This window comes from Selaginella moellendorffii, unplaced genomic scaffold, assembly GCF_000143415.4.
Source record: "Selaginella moellendorffii unplaced genomic scaffold, v1.0 SELMOscaffold_224, whole genome shotgun sequence".
In the NCBI taxonomy this organism is placed as follows: Eukaryota; Viridiplantae; Streptophyta; class Lycopodiopsida; order Selaginellales; family Selaginellaceae; genus Selaginella; species Selaginella moellendorffii.
In genome coordinates, this window is record NW_003314484.1 from 4,362 (window position 1) to 19,230 (window position 14,869).

Consider the following 14,869-nt stretch of genomic DNA (forward strand, 5'->3'; position numbering starts at 1 on the left):
TTAAATAATTTGTTGTACTATTTAAAATACACTACTCCTCTTTTTAAATTATTTTTTGTGCTATCTAAAATATATCACAATGTATATTCTAATATATTTTTTAACATACTTGAATGCTAAACATAACAACTAATGAGGCTAGGCACTTGTTTAGATTGAGGCATTTGCATAATGTTAATTGTTAGCTATTGCACTTCAGGACAAATGGTGAGAAATGGTATCCCCACTAGTCTTTAGTTTTTAAATAGCTAGAACAATGTTTAACTCTCTTAAGTTCTTTTGTGTTTAACCATCAGGCCATCAATCTTAGATGGCTGGATTTTGTGCCCTCTATATTACAGAATGAAACCATGAGTGTGGAGGGCTTAATGATGTTAATTTTAAATTTATTTTTAAGGTTTAAATTGGCATTCTGTTACATGTTAGTGTTAATAAGTGTTAATAGTTTTTCAATATAGATTATTTACATAAGTGATAAGTTAGACCAACACATGACAGGTGGAAGAGTCCGAGATGGAGTCCGAGATGGAGTCCGAGATGGACCAAGACGGAGTCCGAGATGGAGTCTGAGATGGACCCGAGATGGACCCGAGTTGGACCCGAGTTGGAGTCTGAGATGGAGTCCGAGATGGACCAAGACGGAGTTCGAGATGGAGTCTGAGGTGGAGTCCGAGATGGAGTCTGAGATGGAGTCCGAGGTTGAGTCCGAGGTGGAGTTTGAGATGGAGTTCGAGATGGACCGAGACGGACTCGAGATGGAGTCTGAGGTGGAGTCTGAGATGGAGTCCGAGATGGAGTCCGAAGTGGAGTCCGAGATGGACCGAGACGGAGTCTGAGATGGAGTCCGAGATGGACCGAGATGGAGTTCGAGATGGAGTCCAAGATGGACCAAGACGGAGTCCGAGATGGAGTCCGAGATGGACCTGAGATGGAATCCGAGATGGAGTCCGAGAAGGACCCGAGATGGAGTCCGAGGTAAGGACCAAGACTAGGACCAAGACCGAGACCGAGACCGAGACCGGGACCGAGACCAAGACCGAGGCGGAGGCCTAGACCGAGCCCGAGTCCGAGTCCGAGTCCGAGTCCAAGTCCGAGTTCGAGTCCGAGTTTGAGTTCGAGTCTGAGAGGGTGAAAACCCAAAGCGTTCGTCTCCCAGACCCTGGGGGGTTTGGTGAGCTCCAAAAGTATAGTAGGGGGAGGACTGCAGTGGAGCCAGTTTGGCCAAGAAAGGCCAGTTTGGCCAAGAAAGGCCAGTTTGGCCTAGGAAGGCCAGACCCAGTGTTGGGTGATGAACTGACCACTGGGAAGTGTAAGCGACTAATTTTTCCATTCTACTTTAGTCACTTAACCACACCTCCGACCACTTGGAGGAGTCTCATTCACAACCTCCATAAGTCCCATTCAGGACTTGGGGCTTGCTAGCCCCGAGAATGGCATCCATGCCACTCAACCTTTGCACTTGGTCCAAGTGCTCCACGTGTCCGATCCCATGACCGACACCCAAAGGTACCACTGACATCTCGGCCCGTTACGCTAAGGCCATGCCCATTCACCTTTGCTACGCAAATGGTCCAATACCACTTGCATCACCATCCCGTCTCTCCAAGACTGGGCCATCTGTCTACGAGGGGTCATCCTAGATCCACTCCTTAGCATCCTTAGGATGCCCACAGACCTGGGGAATCGCCTTCCCCAAAGTCCCTTTGTCAGTTCCTACCAAGTCCCTTTCTGCCCCTGGCCGTGTTTGCCAACACTGCCACTGGATCGAGGTCCACAGGCCCGACCACTAAGTCCCACGGTCCTCTGGGACTTCCTCACCACACGACTGTGTCCTTGGTCACTACCCCAGAGGACTGCTCCTCTTCCTTTCCACAGTCTGGGCCTTTGGGACGACATTTCGGAACACCGTGGCCTTACGCGAGCCACCTGGGTACTCTCCCCACCTATCGCCTTTAGGTGCTCTAGCCATGGGCTTAGAGCGAGGTTCCGTTGAGCCACGCCTGGTATCCAAGTAGGTAGTGCCACCCACACTTGGACTGGGAGCATCGGCCAGTCGATCTCCCGGGGGAACTAGAGCCGGCTCTTGAACACTTCACCAAGCTACCCCGCTTGTCGGTCCGTATTCACTCTAGTCTTGGACTTCCCAGTGGTCAGTTCATCACCCAACACTGGGTCTGGCCTTCCTGGGCCAAACTGGCCTTTCCTGGCCAAACTGGCTCCACTGCAGTCCTCCCCCTACTATACTTTTGGAGCTCACCAAACCCCCCAGGGTCTGGGAGACGAACGCTTTGGGCTTTCACCCTCTCAGGCTCCGGACTCGGACTCGGACTCGGACTCGGACTCGGACTCGGACTCGGGCTCGGGCTCGGTCATGGCCTCGGCCTCGGTCTCGGTCTCGGTCCCGATCTCAGTCTCGGTCTCGGTCTCGGTCTCGGTCCCGGTCTCGGTCTCGACTTCGGACTCCATCTCGAACTGCATCTCGGACTCCATCTCGGACTCCATCTCGGGTCCATCTCAGGTCCATCTCGGACTCCATCTCGGACTCCATCTCGGGTCCATCTCGGACTCCATCTCGGGCTCCATTTCGGGTCCATCTCGGACTCCATCTCGGACTCCATCTCGGGTCCATCTCGGGTCCATCTCGGACTCCATCTCAGACTCCATCTCGGACTCCATCTCGGGTCCATCTCGGACTCCATCTCGGACTCCATTTCGGGTCCATCTCGGGTCCATCTCGGACTCCACTTCGGACTCCAACTCGGGTCCACCTCGGACTCCACTTCGGACTCCATCTCGGACACTCCCACGTGTCATGTGTTGGTCCTTTTGGGTCCCTTTTTGGAGCCTCGCCTTTTGCTCGCTTCGTGCTCGTTCCTCGAGCACTTCGTTGGGAGTTCCACTCCCGCTCTTGACTTTTCAAGTCGGAGCTTTTTGTCCAAACGTGTTACGCTCGTTTGGCTCTCGCTTCGGCCACTACCATGTGGCGCCCTTCCGCCTCCACTTTGGGGCCTAGGGATTTTTTGTCTCACAACTCCACCACCCATAGACGAAGTTCGATGTCCTCATCGAACGGTAAACCATTTTGTAAAGTAACACTCGTATGTGTTACCATTTCCATCCTTGGCACCTAGCCAATATTTGTCAATGGTTTGACATTGAAGGCTCACCATGCCTTTTGCATATGCCTCAATGGTTTGACACCAAAGGCTCACCATGCCTTGCCTATCCTCTAAGGAGGGTAGTCTTTCCAACTTAGAGACTGATTGGACCACATGTAGTGGTTCTCTCCTTTTATTGGTTTAGTTCTCGCTAAACCTCTTAGAGACCCTTCTCTAAGTCAATCCCACTACTCCTTCTTGAGTAGTCTCAATTTCCATCTATTGAATGTTTGCACCTTGGAACTTTTACTCTTTTGACTTTTGGAAGTCAATTTCCTAGGTGTCTCCAACACCTTGCATTGCACAGATTGTGCAACTCCACTTCCCTATCCTAGGAAGTTCATTACTTGAGGGCACCATCATCCTCTCTTCTATTTCGTGCCACCTTGGGCACTAAGTTCCATTTATCACACTTTGTGCTAGGGTTGTCCATCGCCCTATTATTTGGCTACCTTACCGCTCCCTCCCTTGGAGCTTCCACTTTCACCAAATCGGAGCAATTCGGAATCCCTCCTTGGAAACACACTTCCTTTCCCGCAACTTGTTAGCGTCCAACACATTAGTGTTCCTCGCCTAACTTTGTCACTTGGATTCCCCCCCAAGGGATTCCACAGCCCTATCTTGGCCACTCATCTTTTGCTCCTATCCGTTGATTGTTGCACCAAGCAACATCGAATCTCTACCTCCCTCCTTGAGGTATTGTTTCGGTTCCATAGCAAAGACTCTTCTTTGCCAAGTCCGGAGGATGTTCACCCCTAGTACGTCTCTTTAGCATCTTCTGCTATGGGCTCTATCCACGGCCCAACTTCGTGACCCTCCCATGGGTCTTTTATAGAGACTACTTTCCTCGGACTCACTATGCCATCTCACGGACATAGTTTATTTCCCTTAGGTGCTCTTCCCACTTGGTCATCACGACCAAGCCACACCACCTTAAACAGTTCAATTTCAACATTTTGAACCAGGAACTTCATTCCTTAGCCAACCAAAGACCTTGTCCTTATCTGGCCATAAGATCACCTAGTGATCTCACCTTGGCACCTTAACAGAGTTGCCAAGAGGTACTTGGTCTTCTAGACCTCCAAGTTGTTGACTATAACCCCGGGGGCATCCCCCACATTTGGCGGTGCACCCAAGCCAGCCCTTACGGCCAAGGGTTTATAGCAACTGAGATTAGGTGTCCCCATCTCACTCACCACGACCTTGGTGCCACTTGCACCAAAGCGTTCAAGTTAGATATGTCGAGCTTTCACACTAAGCAATCTAACCGTGCATCACGACTCCGAGGCATCCCTCGCTTGGCGGTGTGCCCAAACCAGTCTCCCCACTAAGAGTCCATGACCACCGAAATATGAGTGTCCTCATATTCCAAACCATCACCACGCCCTAGTGATTTGGGACTCGAACCCAAGCACTAGAGGGTCGGGACTCGAACCCAACCTCCGTATATGCATCTACGGACGGCATCACACAAGATGCCTGGCGTGACTCCCCACGCCGGTGCACCAACTTATTTTTAAAGCGCGCTATAGATCACAGCTTAGGAACTTAGTTCCTCCACACTGCCAAGTCCTCTCACTTGACATGTTTGTGATCATGCATGGACTCCTCCATGCTCGGCCCCATGGCCCACCCTTTTTGAAGTTATCACCTTCAACTAGGGTATTTGTTCCCCCGACGTGCCAATCTCGCTTGGCAAGTCCTCCGACCACTGTAACATGGTTCCTGCATAAGCGTGAAAGTCCTTGACCATCGACTTTCGTTCAAAGCCCTCTCTTTGAACACTCGGGAACTACTTCCCTAACCTTGATAGCCTTGCCTCATGGCAAGCTTCAAGACCACGCTTTTGCTGCGCCACTCTGATTTCGCGCATTCCATAAACCATTTACACTTGGCCTTTCTAGGTACTAAGCTACCTAGAATCGTCTTTGGGAACCTTGAAGGAACTCTGTCCCTCAGCTTGCTAAGGCCTCCCTTTTTGCAAGCCTTCAAAATGCCACATAGTCTAACATGGATAATTCCATATTTTAGACTCTCCATGGCATCACGGTTGCTAGCGGCAACACCCTCGAGCCCCCACTTGATTCTCCACTCCCAGCTGGCATAACCAACCTTGGTTATGCCCTTTGATTCCTATGGTACGGTTCTATCCCCTTACTTCTTGCTTTTTGGCTTCACACCTTTCCTTTGGTCATTCTCCTCCAGACCAGGAGGATAGCTTTGCACTTTCTATCACGCTTTAGCAAGTATTCTTAGGGATGAACCTACCCCATAGCCTAGGGAGTGGTTCCTCAATCCGGGTATGCTCACCTTATAATCCCACACACTGGGATTACATTGTTGCTTATGGGCCTTTACATGCCCATCACTAGCCTTGCCAAAATTCCATTTTTGGCTTTGTCCAACTCGGGTAGACAGTCCTCTTCTGTCTCCGCAACCTTGGACATTTGGATGGCACCTTCTATCCATCATTCGCTAGGGACTTAGTCCCTTGGGCTTTATCCCTTGCCCTCGCGACATCAAACACCACCTTCTGGTGTTCTAGAGTGTCCGGGTGTCCCAATGATGGCTTTCTTGACAATGAGTATTTCCTTTTATGACATTGACTTACTATATCACAACACAAGCAACTTATCCCCCGTAAGGGTATATTCAACTTCCTTATGCTATTAAGAAGTCTTGGGTAGCTACCTTCTACCCGTTTAACCAGTTATTTTGCACCTCTTGCTTAGTTGCCTCATAGTTGTCAAGTCCTACAACTCATTGCTTGGTGCTTTCACACCTCCATCATTATCTGGGTCACCACACTCCAACTGCATGCTCTGCAGCTTAGGCTATGCCATTTCCATTTCCATTGGGATTCCTTTGGCAAGGGGTTCTCATGAACCCACCAACATAGCCTCAAGGTATCACACCTTGGCACATTTGGTGTCTCCACACCATCGGCTCCACGAGCCTACCTCTATGACATTTCCCTTTCGTGTCTAAGTCTTTGCCAAGACCAACACTGCTCTTTCTCATGCCAACCATCCGTTAGCACTGCCCCATAGAGGTCACACACAACTTTATGTCAAAGTTGTTTTCTTCTGGGAACACCTTTCCCATAACTTTAGCATGGCACATTTTGCCATCAATGAGATACCCTCTGTTCTCATCCTTGGATCCTATGATCCCCCCCCATCCTTGGTGGGGTACAACACACCTCAGTCCAAATGCTTCCATCAGTCCTTCTAGGACCATCCCTTGACTCTACTTGAGTCATCCAGCAGTTTTGGACTTGGTTAATCCACAGACCCGTAAGGTCCTACTTGTGAGGCACTAGCTCACTGGAATACACTTCTTGCATTCCTGTCCTACTCAAAAGGACTATTTTCCCAAGTGTTACTTCGACACTTGATTTTGTTCTCTGGGGGCAACTTTTGCCCCTTAGCACTACTTGTCTATGCGATGAGAATACCACTCATCTCTAAGTACACCCCCCAACTCCTTGGGTTGTTCCAGCATTTATTAAAGGTAGCCCCGGCTACCATTTCAAGGACTTGAGTCCTCTTCCGTATTTGACCTTCCACGGTCATTACCTTTGGTCTCACATTCATGAGCACCAACCTCAACTATATGAGGATAATCTTGTGACTCCTTTATTGTTTTGAAGTCTCTATCTTTCCCGTGATCCCAACTTTAGTTGTTTACCACAACAACCTTAGCCAATTTGCTAAGACAAATGCTCATCCGGATCACATCCTTAACTCAGTGAGGAAAACTTTGCACTGTTCCCAAGATCCTAAAGTCGTTCCATTATTGGCCCTTTTCTATCCACCACCTCGTCTACAAATTCACACATGAACTGTAATGGAGAGCCATGTCTTCCCGACTTGCTACTCCTCAAGGATAGGCCCACTCCTCGGACCTTCCGATGCCAACACTAGTGGTGATACACTTGAGCACCAATAAAAGTCGGACTAAGGAACAGCTCCGATACCAAATTGTAAGCGACTAATTTTTCCATTCTACTTTAGTCACTTAACCACACCTCCGACCACTTGGAGGAGTCTCATTCACAACCTCCATAAGTCCCATTCAGGACTTGGGGCTTGCTAGCCCCGAGAATGGCATCCATGCCACTCAACCTTTACACTTGGTCCAAGTGCTCCACGTGTCCGATCCCATGACCGACACCCAAAGGTACCACTGACATCTCGGCCCGTTACGCTAAGGCCATGCCCATTCACCTTTGCTGCGCAAATGGTCCAATACCACTTGCATCACCATCCCGTCTCTCCAAGACTGGGCTATCTGTCTATGAGGGGTCATCCTAGATCCACTCCTTAGCATCCTTAGGATGCCCACAGACCTGGGGAATCGCCTTCCCCAAAGTCCCTTTGTCAGTTCCTACCAAGTCCCTTTCTGCCCCTGGCCGTGTTTGCCAACACTGCCACTGGATCGAGGCCCACAGGCCCGACCACTAAGTCCCACGGTCCTCTGGGACTTCCTCACCACACGACTGTGTCCTTGGTCACTACCCCAGAGGACTGCTCCTCTTCCTTTCCACAGTCTGGGCCTTTGGGACGACATTTCGGAACACCGTGGCCTTACGCAAGCCACCTGGGTACTCTCCCCACCTATCGCCTTTAGGTGCTCTAGCCATGGGCTTAGAGCGAGGTTCCGTTGAGCCACGCCTGGTATCCAATTAGGTAGTGCCACCCACACTTGGACTGGGAGCATCGGCCAGTCGATCTCCCGGGGGAACTAGAGCCGGCTCTTGAACACTTCACCAAGCTACCCCGCTTGTCAGTCCATATTCACTCTAGTCTTGGACTTCCCAGTGGTCAGTTCATCACCCAACACTGGGTCTGGCCTTCCTGGGCCAAACTGGCCTTTCCTGGCCAAACTGGCTCCACTGTAGTCCTCCCCCTTACTATACTTTTGGAGCTCACCAAACCCCCCAGGGTCTGGGAGACGAACGCTTTGGGCTTTCACCCTCTCAGGCTCTGGACTCGGACTCGGACTCGGACTCGGACTTGGACTCGGACTCGGACTCGGATTCGGACTCGAACTCGGGCTCGGCCTTGGTCACGGCCTCGGCCTCGGTCTTGGTCTCGGTCCCGATCTCGGTCTCGGTCTCGGTCTCGGTCTCGACTTCGGACTCCATCTTGGACTGCATCTCGGACTCCATCTCGGACTCCATCTCGGACTCCATCTCGGACTGCATCTCGGGTCCATCTCGGACTCCATCTCGGGCTCCATCTCGGGTCCATCTCGGACTCCATCTCGGACTCCATTTCGGGTCCATCTCGGACTCCATCTCGGACTCCATTTTGGGTCCATCTCGGGTCCATCTCAGACTCCATCTCGGACTCCATCTCGGACTCCATCTCGGGTCCATCTCGGACTCCATCTCAGACTCCATTTCGGGTCCATCTCGGGTCCATCTCGGACTCCACTTCGGACTCCAACTCGGGTCCACCTCGGACTCCACTTCGGACTCCATCTCGGACACTCCCACGTGTCATGTGTTGGTCCTTTTGGGTCCCTTTTTGGAGCCTCACCTTTTGCTCGCTTCGTGCTCGTTCCTCGAGCACTTTGTTGAGAGTTCCACTCCCGCTCTTGACTTTTCAAGTCGGAGCTTTTTGTCCAAACGTGTTATGCTCGTTTGGCTCTCGCTTCGGCCACTACCATGTGGCGCCCTTCCGGCTCCACTTTGGGGCCTAGGGATTTTGTGTCTCACAGGAAGTCCAAGACTAGAGTGAATACGAACCGACAAGCGGGGTAGCTTGGTGAAGTGTTCAAAAGCCGGCTCTAGTTCCCCCGGGAGATCAACTGGCCGATGCTCCCAGTCCAAGTGTGGGTGGCACTACCTACTTGGATACCAGGCGTGGCTCAACGGAACCTCGCTCTAAGCCCATGGCTAAAGCACCTAAAGGCAGAAGGCGGGGAGAGTACCCATGGGGCTCGCGTAGGCCTATGGTGTTCCGAAATGTTGTCCTAGAGTCCCAAATGGGGGAAAGGAGGAAGAGTAGTCCTCTAGTGTAGTGACTAAGGATACAGTCATATGGTAAAGAAGTCCCGGAGGACCATGGGACTTAGTGGTCGGGTCTGTGGGCCTTGATCGAGTGGCAGTGTTGGCGAACATGGCCATAGACAGAAAACGGACTTGGTAGGAACTAACGAAGGGATATTGGGGAAGGCTATTCCCCATGTCTGTGGGCATCCTAAGGATGCTGAGGAGTGGATCTGGGATGACCACTCGTGGTCGGATGGCCCAGTCTTGGAGAGACGGGTTTGTGATGCAAGTGGTATTGGACCACTAGTGTGGCAAAGGTGAATAGGCATGGCCTTAGCATAACGGGCCGATATGTCAGTAGTACCTTTGGGTGTCGGTCTTGGGACCGGACACGTGGAGCACTTGGACTAAGTGCAAGGGATGAGTGGCATGGGTGCCATTCTCGGGGCTAGCAAGTCCCAAGTCCTGAATTGGACTTAAGGAAGTTGTGAATGAGACTCCTCCAAGTGGTCGAAAGTGTGGTTAAGTGACTAAAGTAGAATGGAAAAATTAGTCACTTACAGAATGTTGTGGCTAACACTTCATCAAAGTTTTATAGGACTTGTGCATGCACTTGCTCCAATGACCCCTAACAATGCTTTTTGTTTGACACAACATTATGAGACATTGCCTTTTCCACTTTTCGCTACACATCTTTTAGCTCCACTTTCTGTGGGAGATGGTTTTGTTTCAATGGAGGTTGATGTTACTGCTGCTCAGGTTTAAGGACAAAGGTGAGGATGTGGTCATAGTTGTGATATTCACTACTAAGCATGTAATGAAATTGGTCACACTTATCAGTATTGTCAGCGTTTTCTGGATTGGTAGCTTCCATTCTTGGGTGGAGACCTTGGCACCAACAATGTCTTGTTAGTATTGTTGCAGTGAAAGGTCTAGACATTGAGATGCATCCAGGAAATGAGGATTCGTGCAAGTAATGTAGGGACCTTGCACGAATAAGTCAATGACCCCTCCATCTTTCTTTTGGAAGTATCATCAAAAGGTTCATTCGGCATCAGTTCATCTAGTGTTTGCTTTCCAAGTTTATTTTTATAACAAAAGGTCTTTTATTATTCTCTTTGTATTGATTTATACATGTTCAAGTTTATCTTCTATTACTCGAATTGTTGCCATATGTTACCACCTATATTTATGTCATGCAGCAGAGTCAGTTTTTATTCTTTATGGCAACGGCCATACATATGCATATGCACGGGATGAAATGAACTTAGTTGTGTATATAGGTGATCTTGAACTTGGACTGCAATCATTGCCAATGGTGCCGAGTTAAGCTTTTGACCTCATCCTTGGTATGGGCGCAATCATGCTAAATGTGACTTTGAGGCATCTTCCCCTTGTCTCATACTTCCTTATATTTTATCCATTCCTTTCACTTCGAAATATGTTTGTCCCTTTTCTTCTACTTCTACTTTCATTACTTTTGTCTCCCCATTATTTCCTTTTATGTTTCGGTTTTGTTCTGCTTTTCCCTTTTTCAATCCCTCGGTTGACAAGCTCATGAAGGAGTATACCAATCTCTTTGAGTTTCACCTATCGTCTGGGGCCAAGATTGCTATATGTCATCTGATTCCAACCAGGGATACTCATCCCATCAAAGTTTCTGTTCATCATCAATCACCCAAAGATATCAAGATTTTACATGCAAACGTCAAGGAGATGTTGGAAAAGGGTGTTATTCAAAAGTCACGTATTCATTTCTAAATCGATTATCATTCGTTAAACAAAATGACGATTTTAGATGTGTAACCTCTTCCTCACCTATTGATTTCTTAGATCATCTTAAAAGAAGTTGTTAGTTCACTAAGTTAGATCTTGCTTCTAGGTACTAGCAAATACTAATGGGCGAAGAAGATATTCCTAAGAATACTTTTTATACACCATTTAGTTTGTATGAGATTTTGGTGATTCTGTTTGGTTTGAACAATACTTTAGCATTTTTCCAACAAATGATGGATGGGGTTCTTTGTGATATGCTAAAGGTGATTACTTACTTCATTGGTGATGTTTTGATCCACTTGAAGGGGATGTGGGAGGAATATATGTTTGTAAAGTGTTAAATCAATTATGGGAAGTTGGTTCAAAGTTGAAGTGGTCGAACTGTGTATTTGACTCTAATGACACAACTTATCTTGAGTACCGTATTTTTCGTGAGGGTTTGCAAGTTGATCCTGACAAGCTTGTGGCTGTTTTAATGTTCCCTACTCCAAAGTGTGTAAATGATATGTAGTGCTTCCTAGGTAAAGTGTAGTATCTCAGTTATTTTGGGGATCATCTTTTTTATCACATTGCACTGTTGCAAGTGCTATCGAAGTCATCAACATCATCTTTCATCTAGTCTGTGGATTGTGAGTAGACATTCATGGATTTCAAAAAGCTATTGACGACTCTTCCGGTTTTGGCGTATCCTAACTACACTCGACCTTTCATTTTTCACATAAATACTTCTGATATTGGTCTTGGAGGTGTATTGATGCAAAAGAGCCTGAGTGTGTTTGGTTAGCGCCATCCCATTGCATATATAAGTCATATATTACAACCAGCAGAAGAAAACTACTTCACGACAGAGAAAGAATATTTAGTAACAATCTGGGGTTTTGAAAAACTTCACGCATATCTACATGGTTCTTGGAAATTATTGGAAGGTGATTATGCTACCATTACTTCATTATTGAAATGAAAAAACCTTATTGGTCATATGACTCGGTGGGCTTTGAAGCTTTAGATATATAATTTTAATAATGTTCATCACCCAGGGAGTTCTATAGCTGATGCTAATGCCTTTTCTCAAGCTCCTCTTCCTTATTTGCCCTTTTTTCATGTTTCAAACGAGTGTGTTGTTCTAGCATCTGTGGATTTTCTAGACAAGGATTCTGTGTTGTTAGCAGTTGTTGTATTTAATGTTCAATGTCCACAAGGTGTAAAACAGAATTTACCTTCTCTTGATGAGGTTTGTGAAGCTCAAAAGATTGAGTCATAGATTTGAAGGCTTCGTAATGGGTTTAAAATTTTTACATCACTTGCTGATGACTTGCCATTCCAGCATTTACTTTTTTAATATTATTTTGGAAACAACCTTCTTTATTTTATGGGTACAAATCCTTATGATCATTTATAGTTGATAGTGCCTTCAATCTTTATTTCATGCTTCCTCCATGCCTACCATGATTCTCTTATTCTAGGCGGGCATATGGGACATCGTCATGTGACCAAAAAGCTATGTAAGTGTTTTTATTAGCCCGAGATGCAACGTGATTTTATTCATTATGTGCATAACTGTGTTTGGTGCTAATCTCATAATATTACCCCTTGTGCTGCAAAAGGATAGTTGGAGTCAATTGTAGTTTCCCATCCTTTTGAGTTGGTGGCATTTGATCTTATGGGACTTTCTCCATGATTGACTGCTCGTAATGAGTATGTTATTATTACTTTTGACTGCTTTACTTATTGGGTGGAAGTTGGTGCTTTGGGCTAATTGATATGCATATTTTTTGTATTCCTTTTTCATATTCCATGCACTCACACACAAATAATTATTCCTTTAATTACAGACTTATTATTTTTCTCCTTTTTTATGATCATCTTTTAAAGTGCTATCTATAACACCTAAAATATATATAAATAATAATATTATATAAAACTTTAAAAATAAATTACCTACTTTTTTCATCATCTTCATCATCATATGAGATTATATCATTCAAGGTAGCATATTTATCACCTTAAAATTATAAGTATTAACAATATATGTATAATTATTTATTATTAGCTATATATATATTTCTCTTTCTCTCTAATAAGTTATTAATTATTTTTGTTTTATTTCTAATCTAGATGTAATATAATATAAATAATTAAGTATATAGTAACTTAAAAATTAATGTTGCTTACATCATTATTTATTATATAGTTAGCAATATAATAATAATATTAAATAATATTTCTCTAAATTATAAATAAATTATAAGAAAATATGTCTCTGATATATTATTTTTTAATTATAGTTAATCACTTGGATCCCTTGGAAATGATGAACTTGAAAAGATTACACAATAGCTAGTGCAAAATTAGTTTTATAATCTTGTAGTAGAGTAACTAATAGAGCAACAATAGTATGCATAGCAGTTTTAGTTTACTTTAGAAAATATAGTGTAAAGCATATACCTAAAATATTTAATATATAATAAAATATTCCTTATTCTAAGGGTTATAATTTCTTGCTGTTAAACTTTTCTATAATTCATTTTTATCAAGATTTAATTCTAATATTCTTGGGGGATGAGAAGGGGGGTCTAGCTTCCTATTGGGTGTGTCTATCTTTATTTTACATTTGGCTTAGGTCTAAGCTTAAGATCCATACCATGTTAGCTAGTGGAGTATTTATATCCTCGGGCTAGACCATTAATATGTTGAAATAATGCTTTAGCTTTGTTTTACATGTTTGTTTTAATGTTGGGATGTTAAAATTTTTAAGACTATTTTTGTGTTGTTTTGTGCTCCTGTTTCATCACTCCTTAGTTGCATATTCAAGAGTTGTTCCATACTTTTATTTCTTTGTTCATTAGACATATGCTTAGGAGTTTGATTCTATCATTTTGTTTAGTGGCCTAAGGCCCTAAAACTTAGGTGTTGCCCTTAGCACACATATCTCAAAAGTTAGGTCTATTCCATGTTTTTCCGATAATAATTAAAATGTGAAAATCATGATTTTGTCTTAAGCATATACTAGAAGATAAAGATGATTTTATCTTGAAGCATATGCTAAAAGATAACCATGCAAAGTAAAAGAGGATCCATGACAATCAAAAGGTGGTAATATACCCATACAAGCAATAACTTGATAGATATAAAGGAATTCAAAGTGCTCAACCATATGTTGTGTGGCATCAGAATTAATAATAAGAGTAAAAAACAACTAATAGTTAATAAAGCACCAGTAACATGAGTATGATTGTGTTGAAAATCCTTAGTTAAAAATAAAATAGGAGAAGATGAGTCATCAATAGTAGTATATGTCTATTGTTGTTATCTATTAGAACTAGTAGCAATATAAGCTTCAGGGACTTGCCATGGATGAGGAATAACATGAGAAATTGAATAAGTATTATTTAGACGTTGACAAAAAAATTAGGAAATATGGCCAAAATGATTTTAAATATATAGTAGGGATGGGCGTGGTTGACCAACCTGAAACATCATCTAACTTCTTATTAGGCATGTTTATTTTTGTTTTATGTTTGGCTTAAGTTTAAGCCCAAACTTTGTACTATATTAGCTGGTGGAATATCTTTATGTTAGGCCACCATTATGCTAAAATAGTCCTTTAGCTCCATTTTATGTGATAGTTTTGATATTGGAATGCTAAAAGCTCTATTCCTTATTCCTTATTTGTTCTTATTCCTTTGTTCATTAGCTTTATATATACTCAAGAGTTTTGTTCATCCCTTTGTTTAGTGGCCAAGGCCCTAAAACTTAGGTGCCACTCTATTGCCATTAGCACATATATATAAGCTTTTAAATTTGGATTTCTCATAATGTCAATAACCCCAATACTATTTAAACTTAAGAACACTTAACCCTAATATTTTAAAACCCTTAACTGATTAAAAAAAAGGGGTGCACTTTTATTTATCCCTTTATATTTGAACTCTAT